Below are 16,852 nucleotides of genomic sequence, written 5' to 3' on the forward strand. Positions count from 1 at the left end.
CTTGGGGTTAATGTCATACAAAGCGTTCGACTTCTGCCAAGCGAGATCATGCTGCGAAAAAAGACAAAAAGTGGTCCACAAACCGGACGGAAAACAGCAAGCCTCGTATGTTTTCAGTACTTGGTCGCAGCGCTCGAGGAGGGCAAACTACCGGAAAAGGCATGACGTATGTATGCCTTCCACTAGTGAAAGCAAGCAGATTTTAAAAGGGAAACCCACAAACCAATGAAAGACACTGACATGACATGGGTGGGGCTCCGAGCCCTTTTCTAACTACTACAGCGTCTCGCATGTGCTAACACATGCTATCGCAGGCTCAACCCTAAAAACAAAAGATGCAGATGTCGGCCAACAGTAGCAATCGGACTACTCTGCCAGTGCAAAACCTAGCTACAAGGCAAACTGCATACGCTACAGGCCACGCACACCACACCTAGCCAGCAGAATGGATCGGAGAACTGAACGTTCACCACTGAAACAAGCACTGATCTTCAAGGCATGAGTTAACTACAACAATTCAACCTCAACCTGCCATCAATCACAGTTTGTAAATGCTTACGAAAGGCCAAATTGTGGAAGAAGCGCTTTTGGCCTCTAGCTCATCCAGCATCTAGGAAAACCTAGCAAATCTGGACATTTCTAAAAAAAAATAGGGGAACCCGGGATGGGGTACCTTGTGGCACTCTGACCAGGTTCTGTTACCCAGAATCCTTGGCAAAACACATTTTCCTCACATTTTGGTGCTGCAAAGTTCTGGAATCTGTGGGAGCCACAAATTTCCTTCTACTCAGCGTTCCCCCAATAAAAACAGTACAGCACTTGTGTGGGTAGGCCTAGTGCCCGCAACAGGAAATGCTCCAAAACACTAAATGGTATCAAAATTATCACATACAAAACTTCCTGTTTTTGCGGGGAGGGGGGCACCTGCATTTTTGGTCCTGGGGTCCCCCAGTGATTTCTTACACAGAATCCTCAAATTTAAGGGGGGGGGCATTTTCCCCACATTTCTGTGTGGGATCACCCCACTGGCACAAATTTACTACCACCCAACTTTCCCCTCAGTCTCCTGATAAAAAGGATACCTCTCTTGTGTAGTTGGGCCAGGTGCCTGTGACAGGGAAGAGCCAAAAACACGTTGAAATTGAGGGGGAACCAAAGCGGGTCAAAAAGGGCAGTTTGAAAAGAAAGAAAAAAAGTTTTAGGCTGACAAGTGGGGTAGAATTTTTATCAGTATAGATGCAACAATGCTGGGTGCTAGGAATTTTGTGGATTCCTGTAGATTCCAGAATGTTCCATAACAAAAATGTGGGGGAAATGTGTGATTTCAAGCAAAGTTGGAGGTTTGCAGGGCATTGTGGGTAAGAAAATGGTGCGGGTTCATGTGAAGCACACTACCCTGGACTCACCCAGATGTTTAGTTTTCAGATGTGTCTAGGTCTCGTAGATTATTCTACATGCAGCGTCCCAAAGTCCAAAAAGTGCAGCCCTCACCATTCGAAGTGGGACGATTTTGAGAGTTAAAACAAGCTCTCAGGCCCAAATGTAAAACCAAAACACAAAATAATCAAATGTCTTCTTGCTTGCCATTGGGATAAGATCCTTTAGTGTGCAGGGGAGAGCTGAAAGACTGTTACTCCAGTCAGTAGGGGTGGGGGCATAACCGTGCCCATACTGGTTGTTAGCCAATACCCCACTATTTTATTTTTATTTTATTTTTTTAATTCTCTGGCATTTAGTAGGCTTTCTGCCCCCCCACCACCCAGCTGAGGAATAGATTTTTTATTGCCTCATCTCCCCACCGGTGGGCAGAACAACTTTGTTCCCATTTCTTTGGGGTGGTGATATGGTCTTACCCCAACCCTCTTTTTTTTTTTAAACAAATATGTGTGTCTGGTGGGCTTTCTGTCCCCTGGGGGGAGGGGGGGGAGATGGGCCTTACACAAATAGGCTGATCTGCCCCCAAGGGGGGAAGAAATGGGCAACAGTAATGTACCCACATGGGGGGTGACCCTTGCCCAAAGGGCTGCCCCCCCAAACAAAACACACACATCAATCCCTGGTGCATAAGTGGTTTCTACCCCCCCCCCCCCCCCCGGGGCAGTTTGGCCTAATAAATAGGCCAATCTGCCCCCAAAAAGGGTAGAGATGGCCTAAAATAAATTTGCTCCCCAGGGGAACAACCTTTGGGTAAGGAGTCGCTCCCCATCGGTAAAAAAAACAAAAAAAATCCCTGGTGCCTAGTGGTTTCTGCCCCCTTTGGGGGCCGAGCAGCCAATTTAAAATAAGCCGCTCTGTCGCCAAGTGGGGGCAGAAATGGCTTAAAATAAATCTGCCCTCCCCCACCGGGTCACGACCCTTGCCTAAGGGGTAGCTCCCATTGCGTGAAACTGACGTAAAGATAAGAAATCCCTTGTGTCTAGTGGTTTCTGCCCCTGTGGGCCGATCTGCCCACTGGTGGGGAGGGGAGTGGAAGGAGAAGCGATTTCCCTTGCATCTCTGCCCAGTGGAGGGGCGAAGGAGGGGGCACTAGCACTTCCCTCAGGGAACATAATGGTTATGCCCTCAGCATCAGAGCGGTGCTGCCGAGGACGTAACCATTATGTCCTTGGCACCCAAACAGTTAATTGGTTTGGTGCCATCCCTGCCAGAGGAATACACACAAAAAAACACAGTTAAAAACTGAGTTCCAGTTCAACTCACAGCAGCCAGGCCATATACAGAACCTATTGTTGCCTGCCAAAATCTTTAGTTGCTGTACTCAATGGAGTGGAGGTGGAAACGTTTGGCCCCAAGACCTTATCTTTGGCCAGGCCCTGCCCCCCACCCTCAACAGGACAGCCCTCCGCCTTATGCTCAGCCCACTGCAGTTAGCAAATCTCACTGGGCACAGTCATCATTGTCAATGTACTGATTTTTCTTTTTAATGCATGTGGAAAAAATGTTTCAATGTTTTCCCACGTTAATTTCAATGAAAACACGATTTTCAGCACCGAAACAGCAGCAGCAGAATACACATTTTCTATAGATCTTGATTTTCCCAATGTAAACCCACTTTTTCCACAACTCTGAACAACCCCATCACTTCTCTGCCAAATTCCTGAGTCCACATCTCCAACCCCAGGGTAGTTGATTTTTTTCTCCACAACACAAAAATTGCAATTTTATTTTCAAAATCGTACCTTTCAAAATGGCTTTTAAAAAAAACTTACTATTTTCAGACCTTCACCAATCACATTCGTTAGAAAAAAATCAAATGTGACTGACAGAAGTCAAACTTTAACTTGTAATTTTAAACAGCAGATATAATCGAGTATTAATCATTTCAACCTATACAGTAACTTTTTAAAGGGTTATATCTCTCAAACAACTGAACAGATTAACACTAAACTAATTAGTTTAACATTTTGCTGTAGGTACATGCAAAATTTACTATGGGGCTTAAACAGGAAATACAATGTTTTTCACCACCCCCTAAGCCTTTTTCCCCTGCACTGATTTTCACCAAATTGGAATACCAGACATTAGCTGACTATGACAAGCAACTGCCAATTTTGGGACACGATCAGTGCACATGGTCAAACACACTGCTGACCCTCTCTGGGCAACAGTCTGTAAGGTTTGAGTTCCACCATACCCGACGAGACAGTGATATCAAAACGTAGCCCCATCAAAAAACGTTTTTCATTGAAAAGTGATGCAGAACCATAACTACACAGTGGAGACTGCCACTGTTTTTTTATGTGTGTGTGATAACTTAAATAGGACAAGTCTTCAAAACAAAACATGCGAGGCCTGAGTGTGTGCGTCTGTGTGGGGGAAGAGAGGTGAGATTTCTGTGATCATTTGAAATATATGAAAGTTGTGAGATTGCTAAAGAGATTTCTGGCTAAATATGAAAGGAAGTAAAAAACTGTGTGAATGGTAGACAAGTAACAACGAAACAAAGCAAGCCGAAGTTGTAAGAGTGGGGAAGATCAATGGGAGGGCCTTCTTTAAGAAGAGAAGCATGCTCGTGAGGAGAAATGAAAGGTAGTAATTGAGGAACTGTGGCTGAGCTGAAAATTAGAAGCAATCCCAGTGGCAAATAAAAGTAACAAATGCGTTTCAAAGCTGTTCCTTTCTGTATTTCGCTCCTACAAAAAATCAAGTCCTCTGACACCTCGAAAAGAACAAAATTAGTCGTGGCTGCAGCCATATGACTGTCAAAGAAATAAGTAAAAGGTTTCAATGTGCACGAAACTGGGAAGGTTGTGAAGAGTAATTTGAAAAACGCACTTAATTTCACTATGCACAAGGTTATCTTGTTCTATTAGGAAGTTTGTGCAGAGCGTCAGCGAAAAATGAGTGTCTAGGGGAAGTCTTATATTAAGTGCCTTCAGCGGGTGGGCATTTGGGATTACTGAAGAGCGGCATACAGCTGCATTAACAAACTAATCCAAATCAACGTACACGTTAGAGTAAACCAAAGCTTTATATCAAATCATTGAGAGTTCCTTCTTTCAAACCGTAGCGCCAAGCCATTCTCAATTTTAACTTGGAGTCGAATGGATGCAGGTCCTTTGCACAGGTGGTCTATATCTATAACGTCTCCCCCTTGGAGAACACGCTCACTTACTCAAAGGACCATTTAATGAAACCGCAAAAGTGTGGTTTCTGAAAGGATGACCGAAGGGCGCAGCATCAGCGCCTAGAGACTGGTTACGGTAAAGCGTGTCTTGCAAATACACTTTTCTATCACAGTGGCGCGCGGGGGGATGAGAGCGCTGGTTGCTGGAGAGATGAGAGCCCTTTGGCGGTGGGGGCGGTACCTGTGTGACTGTTGGTGAAGGGAGAGCATTAAAACGGTCCTGGGTTGAAGGGAAAGGCTAGAGAATATGAGTTACCGATGAGCAGCAAGTCGGGAAGGTGAGACAGCCCTAAGGAGGGTGCGGGGCTGCGCTGGGAAAGGGTGAGGACTGCGAGGACAGAAATGGGGATTAGGCGCTCGGCACTGAATAGGATGCATCCACGGACTGCAAGCGTCAGTACCAGTTCCCAGTAGCAACAAAAAAAACGCCCGAGTCCCAGGGGACACCATCTGGCAGCGGATGCAAGGGCGGAGTGCGCAGGCGCGCGAGCAGGAGGGGTGAGAGGAGAGAACACATCCCCTATTCATCCCTAGCCAGCAACCTGCCTCAGCACCCGGGTCCCAGACTCCTGGGAGACCGGTCCGGCAGGGCAAGTCACCGGACCGAGACACAGCAAGAGCAAGCAGGGACAGCGACAACGAGCGCAGCACTCAGGGCACTGGAGAGCACGACAGCAACTTTCCACACAGGTCCAAGGGGTGAAGGTGGAACTTTCTAGACAGCACGAAGGTCGCCTTTGAAGTCAACCGAGGGACGCTGGCCTCACCTGATGGGTAGAAATGCCGCACTTTAATTCCGTACGCTTAAGGGAATCCTGTTCTATGCGCCTATCAATAAAACGTGGGATAAACCATATTCCAAAGCATAACACACCCATTCAGCTTTCGCTCAATTCAAACCAGAGCATACAACTGGAACTGAAGTGCGATGTTTATTTCTGTCAGGTGAGACCTGCGCCCGCACGCATCAGACAAGCACAGGCTGCTGCATTCACCCCCAAGTGACACTGTCAGAGGATGGGAGGACAGGGGTAGTAGGTGCGACAGCGGCAGGGAGACGCCAGAGTGCCCGGATCCCAGCAGACCTCTGCACTCCCCAGTGACTGTCACGCTGAAATCCGTGTCCCCTGCCGGTTAGCTTTGGGCAACAGTCAACGGCTCGCGCAGCCCCTGTGCCGGTCCCCCACAGAGCCCCAGGAAACCCCGTGGCGCAGCCTCCCACGAGCGCGCGCGCAATAAAAGGCGGCCGAACAGCCCAAGCGAAGGTGGCGTCCTACCCTGTCGCAGCCGGTGCCGAGTCCCTCCACGGTCCCCCTTATCCTCTCAGTGCCTCTATCTCGCTCTCTTCCCTCACAGAACTGGTGAGACCGGAGCAGTCACGTGTACGGGCACCCGAGGCGCCGATAGGCCGATGGCAGCGAGCACGGAGTCCCTGGCGCTGCTGGGAGACGCTGCGCGAGCCCACCTCCCCTCCCGCGCTTCCTCCTCCCCTTTCCCACCGCCGCACCTGAGAGAGGAGGCAGAGCTGGCGCGGCCGCTCCGGCGGGAGGGCGGAGACTGGCGTGCCCGCGCGGCCCATGTCCCCTCCCCCGGCGCGGGGCGCGCTCCTGTGCGGTGCGCAGGACGGTCGTGGTGGCCTCGATGTGCGTTTTGAATGAGTCGGTTTTGCTGGGTGCTCCTCGGAGCTCTTTTATTGGGGGTTTTTAAGCCGCTCCTTGGGGCCGATGCGGTTTCCATTTCTTTTGTGGTAAACCTAAAGCTGCCTCAGGCGAGTCCCTGGGTTTAGTGGTTTGTGTAATCCTAGCTCGGTGCACGTGCGTCCGTACGAGTCGCTTTTAGGCCGGTAGAATATGGTCTGGTTAGCGAGGCGCCGAGGGAGCGAGTTGCCGAAGAGGGGTCGGTTGTCCTCAGGAGCGGCGGCGAGAGGCCTTTTCACAACAGCGGTGCACGGAGCGGCGCTCCGCCGGCATGTCGACGGTGAGCACCGCTACATGAGCCGGAGAGCGAGGCAGCCGATCAGCGTTACCTGACAGAAACGAGAAGCCGTGCTCGGCGACGGAGAGTGGGGTGGATTCGCGTTGTCGAACGAGGAATCGCGAGTAGTTAACACGATGGATTTTTAAAATACATACAGGTTGGATTTTTGTCTCCCAGCAGGACTAACAGTCTTGCTTTCTTCCAGGATCAGACAGCGTTTACTATTGAGGGTTAAACTCGAGCACGTTTATCAAGCGCCTGTGGAGCAATTGGTTGGAGGTGCTTGTAACATAAGTAGTGTTTTTGAGAGCCACTCCGAACGTAAGAATGTTTTTTTGCATATGTATGCATTTTTTAATACTTCGAACTTGCTTTCATCGCTCCCATTGTGGGAAGATCAACGCGCTTGAGCATATGAACGTGCATTATTATGCCAAAATTGTACAGTTTTGGGAAGAGAGCGAGTAGAATTAGAAACCAAGTCGGTTCCACAATAAGCGCTTTTGCAACCATATCATTTCCCACAAAGTGGCGCTCGTAAAGGAGTCGGGCACAGATACGTGTTATCGGACAGAAACACTGGATCACCAAACAGTCCTCGGTTTGTTTTATCTGAAGTGCGGGTCGCTGAGTTTGTTTTACAGCTCTGCTCTGGGAAATGTGCTATGCCAGAGAAAGCCTGATATACGATACTTACTCGCCTTCCGAATCCGAACTACCAGTTCTCACAATAAAGATCCCCTTCATGCACGTTTCTAATGATTGCATCGGCGTCAGTATGATTGAAGTGATTCTGCAAAGGGGGTAGAAAGTACTCTCACTACCCAGCACTTAATTTGTTCTTTGTGTATTTCATGCAAATTCACAGGTTGTGCCGGCCCCCCCTCCCCCCCAAAAAAGACAATGGCTTACTTTCACTGCTTATGGGTGGCTAATGTAGGGCCGTGTATATCTCTTGGTCACTTTCTTGCGATGATCCAGACACTGGTTAATATTGGATGCAGAAGTCTCTTTACACAATACCAAGAGTAGTTTATTACTAGGAATATGAGAGCCGTTAGCTGTCTGTATTCAGTTTACAGCTTGAGTACATATTTGCACAGAACAATCCTGACACTTGTGGGTGTCATCAGAATTGGTGATCAGGGAAACATTAGGTCCAGAAGTACATGTTTTGAGCAATACAAAGGCTTGTTTTCACAGACATAATAATTTTCCATGCTGTCATTATTGCTACTCGTATATCTGGGAACTCATGAGTATCTTCGAGGGATCTTTTTCCCCCAGATGGTCTATTTACGCAAAAAAGCACAACTCTACTGTTCTGCCACATAATGTCGTTGCTAGGAGACTTTCTTTAAAGGCCTGATAGACAAATCCATGATAAAACATCTAAACTCCAGCGCTGTTAAATAAGCCTGCTTACGTGTTTTTTGTAGCTATGGAACTGCTACAGGATCCTGCAGATTATAAATCTTAATATATTTAAGATTTATCCTAACTCCACTCTTCTGCCCTTGATCGACCTCACATAGTTAAGGTTGCCCTTTTCAAAAGGAAAAGCCTACTACGCCCGCAAGTTAAACTTTTAAACCTTTGCAGGAATGTAGATGTTCTAGTTTAAAAGTTCGAAAAACGAACATTCAGTAATCGCTACAAAGGTACCACCAGCCGTATCTCCACCCATTCAGTTTTCTCATCTGTGTGATTGAGCCAATTGAGGTGGCGGTGTATTGTTTTGTGCAGGGTTATTGAGCAGGAGCAACCTCCAAAGGAGAAAAAAAATCGAACTAGTAATGGTACAGACAGTATCACAAGTCGCCAAATAAAACCATGACACGAGGTGCTATTTTTATTAAGCATGCTAACAAACATGTAAACCTATTTTCCTTCTTTATATAATCGTGATAACGTAACTATTCTTTATTGTAGCTCAGTATAAAACATAACATTCTTTATACTGCGTAAAGTAAAGATTGAATGGATCGGTAAATAGTAAGTATATTTTCATCCGTTTCATGTTCTGTAAATACATGCAACAACATTAACATTGGTGCAGGTAGGTTTTCGGATGTTCTTCGTTGGGAAGTAATACATTGGAAGAACCGAGTTTCTGTACCTCTTTCTGAGTGCACAAAAAAATATAAATGTTAAAGATCGTAACAGGACCCCACAACATCAAACAAGTGGTCGTAGCTTCTGTTAAAGGGACCATGCTCTTTTGTATCAGCAGTAGGAGTCCATTATCCCTTAGCTCCGCATTTCAATTCATGAGCTATGCTATGTTTTTTAAACCTTATACATTAAGTGCATTCGATTAACCACCTCCGTAAAACTTAGTTTGGTTTAACTTGATTAGTTTTTTTTGTTTGGCAGCACAGCTTCTTTTCATTATGGTGAATACTCGTATTACTTGACTGAAACACAAAGCCATTATTATTTTAATTTTTGGTGTAAATTTGAATATTCGTGAAATACTCTTAGGCAGTACAGTACCCTGCTTGACCATAGCCGAGTGTATATGATTTCGATTCCACTTGTAAGCCATTATAGGAAGTTGTTTTTGTTACATTTTTTTCCTTGTGTTTTTTTTTATGAACCGATAGACAATCCATGAATTCCGAGTTGCATGTAGTTGTATAATTAAGATTTAGCTGCCCAATTGCAGCAATCTGCTTTGTAACTAGTCTGATCAGGACGTATTGCAGGATATTGTCATCGTCGTATACTTTAGTGTGACTGGCCCTAAAGGGTATTGCTTTTTAAAGCGGACATTGCGTATTCTGTACTTCAGAAATTTTGAAGCGCTTGTAACACTAAATAACACCGCTCTGTCCTGTTCCATGCTAAGTCAGTTGACAGTGATACATTGCTCCTAGTTTTCCAGCGCAACTCATTTCATCATACTTTTTGTGAAATTAATTCAAGACTGTCAACACTTTCAGTTCCATTTCTTTTACTCACACTATCAGGGAATTACTAGCTCCTTCTCCATTAGTCCCGTTTTGAAGCAATAGCTGAATGTACCTCTTCTGTGACAGAATGGTAGTATACTTGCATGTTCTACTTTTCTGTGTACATAGCTTACATTGGCACCACTTTAGGAAAGAAATCCTTTCTTCATAAAGTGCACTTCTAAATGTTCTCTAGGAGAAAACTCCCCATCATGGGCTACTACCGTCTGATGACAGTCATCCCAAATGATCAGGACCTCATATTGATGTACAGTCTTTCGGCAAAGATTTTCTGGCTGTATGTCAGTGTTAATGTCTGGGCCAGGTACCTTCTAAGACATCCTTTGCCTCAACATTCTCCAACATTTTCAGAAATTGGTGCATTTTTTCCATCATGTTATCCCCAGGAACAACAAAGTTCCCTTACTTGACTTTTTGTTCCCACAAGATAACCACCCATGAGCACAACCTACCATCTACAGATGTTGGTGCACGCTTAGAGAAAAGCCTTCCACAAAATTTTCAACTCCGCTTTCTCTACAGTTTTTCCATCCTAGGTCTATTTTCTTAATATTTACACTGTGTCAGTTGACGAAGACCTAAACACCACCCTACAACCAAGAGGGTTGCAGAGCAACAGCAAGCACAAGATAAATAACTGAAACATCATCAAACAGAACATTGTCGGTACTCAAGCATAGAATACCCGCGCCAAACACCCTATCAGCCATGTACCTTTCACCCCTTTTCCTTTGGGGCGTTTACTACAGATGAGGGTTTAAATGCCATAAGTGCAAGGGTCCTTTCCTTTTCACCACTTACTCTTATTACGGCTTGAGTCTCTGCCAGTTGGACTTATTAGCTTGTTGCATATCTTTGATCGTCAGATCATACTGAAGACTTAATGCCTAATATGTCAAATATGCAGTGGGGAGGAAAAAAATGGATATAGGGGATTTCTGCAGACGTCTTCCCCATATCGAATTATGTGTCAGTACAGTGATGTAGCATTACCTACATGCATAGAACGTTAGTGAGAAATCCTATCTTCCACGCGTCTAATTACTAGCTTGGTTTTAGAATGGGACAAAGGATAGAATTTACCCTGCTTAACCACCATAAATGCACCTTCGAAGATCTTTAGTAAAGCTTATTAGCGATTCTTGTAATGGCGGAAGTATCAGCTGCTTCTTATATAGTTGGATCACCATCTTCTCAACAGACTTGACTGTTTTGCTCAATCTGACCTTGTCCTGGCATGGCAAAATCATTTTTCACAAAAGGGTGTGAATTGTAAACTGGCCCATACTTTTTACATTACCTGTCACATAACTGTGGAATTCATGAGGGCTCATCCTTTTTGCTTCCCTTTTCAACATGTATTGGTGATGTACCTGAAACGGCCCAATTAAATTAAGAGCTTCCAACTGAACACCAGGATGATAGCACTCTGGTTGTAGTTTGCACATTTGTCACCTTCCTTTGTCCCTTCATTTTATATTTCAAGGTTGATGGGAAGCAAATAAAAAGTAGTCTACAAAATATGGAGATCGTTCACCTATTCTACCGCCAGCCAGCTAATTTTCTATTCCTTAGGCCTTCATTCACACTGCTCTCGGGTAAAGTGTAATATTGGGGATGTTTACACTGTAAATATTTTCTTATGGGAATAGCCCCAATCAGATAAAAGAATAATTGCACCATAATTATTAGTCGGAACCGGTGCACCCATTGACCTAAGTAACAAGCAAAACGTTCACCCTTTTAGAGGGAAGTGTTTTTTTAAAGGTATGTACAGAAGGTTCAGTTTGTCTGTTCCTTCAATCTGGGAAAAAAAGAGGAAGGGAGTGAGGTGCTCAGAAAACTGTTTAGAGGGGTTCCAATGCTGACAATCCCATAGTAGATGTTCTTGTATGGTGTATTTAAGATTTATCCTAACTTCACTCTTCTGCCCTTGATCGACCTCACATATTTAGGGTTGCCCTTTTCGAAAGAAATATGACATACTGTTGGGAACAATTCACCTAACCGTTGCTAATGGAGTAGGAGCATGTGTACGTATTCTTGACAAACCCCTGTTCCCTTTTAACAAGATTGCCCTTGTTGCTAATTTAAGCCTACTTTTTATATGTGTAGTGTTTTCATGGTTTCCTGTACTTTGGACATCCTGGTCATCCGACTGGATCCACCCCACGACTTGTCATGTCTGGAAGAGCATGAACTTCCACATCTCTGGTAATATATTTGTGTATCATTGTACCCAAGTTTCTTTAGTTCGTTATCCCTTCTTGTGTGTTAAGTGTCTGCATGACACTGGCTCCAGGCCCACGTTGCTAACATCTGTAGTGGCACATGTTTTTTCCAGTATTTGGCTTAATGTCAACACCTGATATCTTGTGACCTGAATATGTTGCTTTTCCCAGTTTACATTTTCCTCCTTTTATAGTCGGCCTATGCTTTTACACTCACTTCAGTCCATTTTCCAGTGTCTCATCGCTCTTCCTTGCGGCCATCCTCAGATTGCCCCATGATCCTGGTCTTTCACAACAACTATTGTTGTCACTTTGTTTCATGGCACTACTCCTACTTAGAACTTCAAACGTTCACATCTCCATTTCCCCTTATTAGAGTTCTGGTATTCTGTTCATTACATTTTATTCTTTTTTTTTTCTTTCTAACTTGGTTAGCGACTTTTATTTTGCATTTTGACTTTACTGCTGTTTTGGTACTGCATAAATATTTTACACATTGCCTCCAAATTGAGACTGTGTGCTCTATGCCATCGCTACCAGACGTTTGAGCACAAGTTTATTTAGTGACTTTGAGGGTTTCCCCTGACAAAGGTTGTGATTATTCCTTGGTGGGCAGTCATTCACACACACAACATTCCAATTTCTTGCAGAGGAATGTTATACTTGCATCATTTTAGATTTCCTCTACCCTCAATCTAGGAAGATCCCATTGGCTAGCAAGACTGTGAGGTGGTACAATATGCAAGTTTAATGCTTTAAAGGACTCGATCAGCCAGATGCTTTGCTGACATGAAGTTAAAGGCCTGGAGGTAGCTACATAAGGCTGGTCTGAGGCCGTCCTCTAAGCTTGAATTAGCAAAGAAGGTTCTGGCGCCTCTAACCCAATGAGGTAGGGTCGGGCAAGGGAGTGCAACGTGAATGGATCCTAAAAGGAAGGGAGTAGTTGGTTGGAGGATGGAGACCTGTGGGAAGAGAGCCTGGACATATACTTAAGAAAACAGGACACGGCCTATATAAGAGGAGAAATATAGATAAAGATCAGAACAAGAGGACATCATGTTCTGAGCTTAAATGTTAATAATGGGGCTGTCCAGGAAGAAGTGCAATCCAGAGATAGTGCTTACATGATCTAGAGACTACTGTAAGAGGTGAGACAAAGGAAGGTGTTAGGGGATTCCTTTGCATTTATCAGGACTGTATATTAGGTCAACATAACTTCACAATATAGAGAAGGAGTCTACTTGTATTAGCAGCAAGTGGTGGTTTGTTTTGGCTAGCTCACCATACCTTATCTAAAACCCCTAACCTTTCAGGGTGATAGATGTCGGTAACTTCGAACATGACTACTCCGATTCCAGAGGAATTAGTGGAAACAGATCTAACCCTTTTGTTTGTCACTTTTCACGCTCAAGGTGTTAAAAGATACTAGAATACATTTTCAGATATTTATTGAAAAGATCTTATCCTTGCAAATAAAACATGGGCTGTGATTATTAAGCAGATGAGACACATTGTAATAGGCATAGCTAGAATGGTGAAAAGCATGAACTGTTCAACCATGTTAATTGTTCCTAATGTTATTCCTATTTGTCACTAGTACCTATACACTAGAGAGTTCATCGTGTGAGTGCTCATCTGCCAAACATGTTGGAATGATCTAACCCCACACCTTGGCATTAGATGTCAGGAATCTGGTTTAGTGCATTAACAAATGCACCCGTCTTTACTGCGCAGGCCTGCACACTTCTCTGCATGGCTATATTCCTTAGGGTGAACGTCTGGGCCATCAGGGCTGCATCTCAGTCACTGCAGTTCCATGATGACTTCAGCATGAAGTGCCTCTTGCTGAGTTTAGCATGGAAGTTCTTTAAATAGTAAAACGCTATCCTTATTGCACTGTGCTAGAGGTGCAGAACAGTGTCTTTAGTTTGTCTGGAGAGAAAGAGTTGTCTCTTAGTAGCACAAAAATATAACACGGGCATTGCGTTCTAAATTTGTGACCCAAGAATAATTGTGTAGACTACTGGGCAATGGTGCCTACCAGGAATAAATGTATGTGGAGCGCAATCGTGTGTTAAGGGAAAAACGTGTGCAAATCACAATTTAGAAGAATATGCTAAGTAAAAAAAATAATAATAAATAAAGCTAAAATGGTGACTAAATGTAAGCCCTACAACAAGGAAAGCAAGCGTAAGCAATAGACAGGAAAACCTCTATGGTAGGAATGATGATTCAGAGAAGGTGCTCATGTTGAAGAATTGAGTAGCAGAGATGGGTTCCTTAGGCAGATGCCTTTGATAAGGCTGCAGGCGAGCTCAGTCTTGAGAGATGAAATAGAGTTCTAGAGGGAAAGTCGCATGGTGATTGCTAAAGGATAAAGTTTGGTTCTACAGGATAGGCAGTTAGCGGCAGGATCTGACAGTAAACTAACCAAGGAGGTAGGAGAGGAAGCAAGAGTATCCATATCCCAATTTAAGCACCAGTGAAGCTAATTTGACTTGGCACTTCAAATGGAGACTGGTTCTAGCAGCCCAGGCCTCGTCGACCAAGTCTTTAGCAGCTCTCAAAAGATGTGGCCATCAATGAGATCCCAAGAGGTTACACATCTGACAAGACACAGGTGAGTCTGTAACAGTAAGTCACTGGGACCACCTGTGGGATACAGAAGTATAGCATCCATAAAAGGAAGGTGGTGAGCAAAATCCCTGGCCTCCTAGATGTGGGTAAACTAAGCAGGAGAGCGTTGGGGGCTACCAGCACAGTTCTTGGAAGAAAAATCCTCATTAAGATGATGATCCTTGGAAGGAGAGCAAAGGTTGGAAAGTCATCTGAGCGAAATTAAACCCAGGCTTGGAGGAAGATATAAGTTGTCGAAACTTCTTGTTCCATGATACAACAAACAAGGGACAAAAGTTGACAGCTTTTGGAGGATGTGCAAACATCCTGCTCAAGAGGATCTGAGACAGAAGAAAGATCATGAAAAAAGAGGGAGTTCCTTAATCCAGTTGCTCAAATCCTTGAGGTACATAACTACTGAGCTGAGTCTGAGATCTGGTCCCTATTTCCACGGTTGGTAACATCAGTCTCCTGGGTTAGTCTTCTCAGGCTTGCTTGGGAACGCGGCAATGTCCTCTTTCATACCAGGGTTTTACTGTTATAGACACAAAGTCAGGGTTACAGCCCTTTATTATATAGAGGGCTTCAGAGTTTATATCCACTTTCAGTCCTGGGGCTCTCCCACATTGGGATGTTGATGTGGTCTAGGGTCCTGCAGAGGAAAATGTGTGAAGTTAGAAGAGATTGTTATAATCATATATTTTCTGTTATAGTTTCCCCTTCTCCAATTGTATGTTTGAGGTGTAGACTGCAAATATAAATGCATGTTTATTAATTCCAACATATTTGTCTGCTTGAATATATTCTGTATAGATTGAATTTTATTTTCGAGGGATTGGGATTGTTTAAAAATAACTAACATTGTTTCTTAGAAGCTGATAACTTCACTTCTCGTTTGATTTTTCAAAAATAGGCAAGGTTTCACGGAATGTAAGTGAGTGAAAGACTGCCAAGGCTTTACTGCTTATTGTTTCTGAAAATGCTCAACAATGTTCAGATACAATATTTAAAGTAAGAACTGAGTGCAGCAAGATGGAGAGCAACTTCGTACCAGGGACTCAAGACCAGTTCATAGAGTTGTAATCCCTTCCTTTGCTGACAAGAATAGAAGATGGAGATTCTTAGCAGGACATTGGTTATATTTTTCAGAAGAGGTGTGCCTATGTGAACTATTTTTGAATCTCAAACAAGGCTGCTTTTGGTGCTAAATTTTGCTTAGCCAAGAAGATATTATTATAATCATTTAATAAGGCGTGTAGCTTACCTGGCAGGGTTTCACAGCGCTCAACATGGAAGGTGAAGTATTCCACAACTTCAGATCCAGATAAGAAAAGGAGCAACCACCCTGATGTGTTTTCTTAAATCTTGGGACTGCGCAGAGATTGCTATTGCTGGCATGGAGGTAACGACTGGGGCAGTAGTGTTTCACCAACAATCTCATATACCGAGGACCGGCTTTGAACATAGCTTTATACATATAGCACAGAACGTTGAACTGGGTATGTTTTTCCACTGGAAGCTAGTGGAGGTCTTGAAGAAGATTGGCCGTGGAGGAATGTTTGGGGAAGTGGAATAACAGTCTGGTGGCCGTGTTTTGGACCAGCTGCAGATGTTTGAGTGACGCTCTAGAAGCCCAGAGAGAGAGAATGTTGCTGTAGTTCAATCTTGCCAGGATCAGAGCCTGAATAACTGTTCGTTGAGCAAAAAAAATGGAAGTATCCAGAGAATTATTTTTAGCCACTTTAACACTGCAAAACAGGTAGAAGCTACCTTGGAGGTGTGAAATGTCATTGAAAGTTCATCAAGTCTGAAATTTAAATTCTACATGGTAGAGACAGGAACTGGAGTAGTTCCAAGAGTAGTAGGCCAGTTATGCGGCCCCCACAGTCTGGGGTTATTACTCACTATCAAAACCTGTCTTTTGGTTTCAAAGATTTGTTGCTCATCCAGGTGGCTGCTATCAGAAGACAGATGTTCAAAGTGTCCGAGCATGATCCTCACTAGGTGAGAGAGAAAAGATGATCTGGGTGTAATTGGAATAGGAGAACAAAGCGAGGCTACAGCCTTCCACAACATGTGCCAGAGGCGCACATAAATGCTAACCGGCATCAGACTGAGCGGAGCCCTAGGGTACTCCAGAGGGGACAGTGACACCTGGCAGTAAAATTGGTGAAGTCAGTTCAGTTCAAAAACTTTATTCGGCAGATACAGAATAGCCATAAAAGTACAAACAATAAATAGCTAAAACATTCAACACAGTCCCAGCCAGGATCGTAATGTCAATCATTATTAAAATTGTAAACAATTAAAACAGACCAAACAGCACATACAATGATCCACATTATGCAAAAGCTAAAAACTGAAGCTTTTCCTAGCATAAAAAAAATAAAGTATATAGTGCCACCTTATAGCACACATGGGAATTG

General features: G+C 44.1%; 1 protein-coding gene across 4 annotated transcripts in view; it reads right to left on the reverse strand.

Annotated features, from left to right (window-relative positions):
• The window catches only part of STRBP (spermatid perinuclear RNA binding protein), a 451,011-nt gene extending 444,825 nt beyond the window's left edge, over positions 1-6,186 (reverse strand). Inside the window, exon 1 of one of the 4 annotated variants that reach the window (XM_069241550.1) lies at positions 5,905-6,186. The gene's annotated coding sequence lies outside the window, so the exon portion shown is untranslated. The remainder of the gene's footprint in view (positions 1-5,904) is intronic. The other 3 variants (XM_069241553.1, XM_069241551.1, XM_069241554.1) reach the window with 3 other exon arrangements.
• Between the last annotated feature and the right edge of the window lie 10,666 nt (positions 6,187-16,852).

This window comes from Pleurodeles waltl, chromosome 6, assembly GCF_031143425.1.
Source record: "Pleurodeles waltl isolate 20211129_DDA chromosome 6, aPleWal1.hap1.20221129, whole genome shotgun sequence".
In the NCBI taxonomy this organism is placed as follows: Eukaryota; Metazoa; Chordata; class Amphibia; order Caudata; family Salamandridae; genus Pleurodeles; species Pleurodeles waltl.